The sequence below is a fragment of the Olea europaea genome, unplaced genomic scaffold (genome assembly GCF_002742605.1).
Source record: "Olea europaea var. sylvestris unplaced genomic scaffold, O_europaea_v1 scaffold997, whole genome shotgun sequence".
Taxonomy (NCBI): Eukaryota; Viridiplantae; Streptophyta; class Magnoliopsida; order Lamiales; family Oleaceae; genus Olea; species Olea europaea.
This window is the reverse complement of record NW_019268485.1, coordinates 132,493-134,982: the sequence shown is the minus strand read 5'-3', so window position 1 is coordinate 134,982 and position 2,490 is coordinate 132,493.

The window sequence follows — 2,490 nt, the reverse complement described above, 5'->3', positions numbered from 1 at the left end:
TCTCATCAACAACAATACAATCATATATATATTATTATTATACATCTACTATGCAAATAAACATAATATAATAGTGACGATAATGGACTTTTACTATCTAGTATATAATAGTGTGGACGATAATGGACTTTTACTATCTAGTTTTCTCGAGCCATAAGGAAGACTAGTTGGTCAATTCCTAGGGGGTATGGCATTGAACAGTGTCAATGCACCATCTCCATGGTCTCCGCCTTTTCTTGTCTCTTCAATTAGTCCAATTCCAACACGTATCCTATACTAGTTGGCACGCAGGCCTAAATGAAATTGGACTCGCAGGCCCATAATAACAATAATAATAATGGACTCGCAGGTCCAAAATAATAACAATAATAACGGGCTCGCAGGCCCAAAACAACTAAGAGCTCGCAGGCCCATAAAACGACAAAATTAAAAATTAACCATTCAACACATCCATATGGTCGAATCCATAATCATCCACTAATAATACATTCATCACATAAATGTATACCTATATAATATCTAATATTATATGCAAATAAGTTTCAAGTTTCTAGCAATTAAGTCGTCTAAACTCTTTTAGACAAATGGATCGGATTAATTAAATAATTAATTAATCATATTAATCGATTATTTAATTAGCGGGAATATTTAATTAAAGTCAAATTTTAATTAAATAACAAATTAGAGTCCAACTCTAATTCAACAATTATATGGCGGGATTATTTAATTAAAATCAAATCTTAATTAAATATCAAATTAGAGTCAAACTCTAATTTCCAAATGTAAGGCGGTTGAATTTAATTAAAATCAAATTTTAATTAAATGACAAAACTAGAGTCTAACTCTAAATCTAAGATTTTAGGGCGAACATGTTTAATCAAAATCAAATTTTAATTAAATATCAAATTAGAGTCTAATTCTAATTGGAACAAATTATAGGGTGAATTGATTTAATTAAAATCTAATTTTAATTAAATAGCAAATTAGAGTCAAACTCTAATTCCAAGAAGAAATTTAGGGCTAGGCAATTTAATTAAAATCAAATTTTAATTAAACGTCAAATTAGAATTTAATTAAAATCAAATTTTAATTAAATAACAAAACTAGAGTCTAACTCTAATTCCAATATTTAGGGCGGATTTATTTAATCAAAATCATATTTCAATTAAATACCAAATTAGAGTCCAACTCTAATTCCAGGAAGAAATTTAGGGCAGATTTATTTAATCAAAATCATATTTCAATTAAATACCAAATTAGAGTCCAACTCTAATTCCAGGAAAAAATTTAGGGCGAGGCAATTTAGTTAAAATCAAATTTTAATTAAACGTCAAATTAGAATCCAATTCTAATTTCTAAAATATCTTTAGGTGAATAATTTAATTAAAATCAAATTTTAATTAAACACTAAATTAGAATCCAATTCTAACTTAAATTGAATTAAGATTTTAATTTAGGATAAAACTCCTAAATAAAATAAAATTCAATTTAGGGTCAAAGTTTAATATTTAAGTCAAAATCCAATTTTAACGAAAATATAAAATGTCGTCAATTTTAAATAAAATTTTAATTTGTGCCAAAATTAAAATTATAGAACAAATCCATTTGAAATTCAAATCTAAATCCATTTTTAATATCTAAATCCAAAACAACTTTTGAAAACATCAATTTGACCCAAACTTAAAATTAACAGGAGGGCCCCGAAATTTGAAAATTGCAAAGCAGCCCTCAATTATAAAATTGCAAAATGACCCCTGATATCATATTTGCAACCAGGGGCGTGAAATTTCCAAAATTGCAGTTGAGGCCCCCGTCTCCACCCGATTTCTGAAAACCCTAAATTTTTTTTTTCTTCTTTCTCTTGCCTCATGGGGCGGCGACAGGCACCGCCCCTTCCCTTTCATCTCCCAGCAGCGCCTGCTGCCACTTCGGCACAGCAGCGTGCGGCGCTGCTGTTGCTGCATGAAGTAGCGCCGGGCGCTGCCCACGCCTGGGTACTGGCTAGCACCGCTACCGGCTGCCCAACACCGGCGACAACATTGTCGCTGGCCAGTCCCGTCCATAACCCATTTTTTTAAAATCCGAAAATCAAATTTTCAAATTGCTAGAAACAAAAAAAATATGTACAATCAACATTTGATTATTCAATCATGCAAATCAATTCCTAACAAACACAAAGTAGGCTCTGATACCACTGTTGGGAATCTACTTATATATGCAAAGCGGAATTTAAAATAATTTTCGATTCCCACCAAGAATTGCCTTTGTGTTTACTTAGAAATTGTGATAAAATTGTACCTTTTCCAGATCTGCAATCTTTTTGCTTTTCTTTTCGTTCCATCAACCTTGATTCGCCACCACAGCTGTCTAATTGTCCAGCCTCCAACGGTGATCCACACAGAGAATAAGACTGCAGCTTCTAAGGTTTTCTCTTGTGCCAGCAAGAATAATGAAAAATCATATGGACCTCAAACCCTAGCTATGTATTTA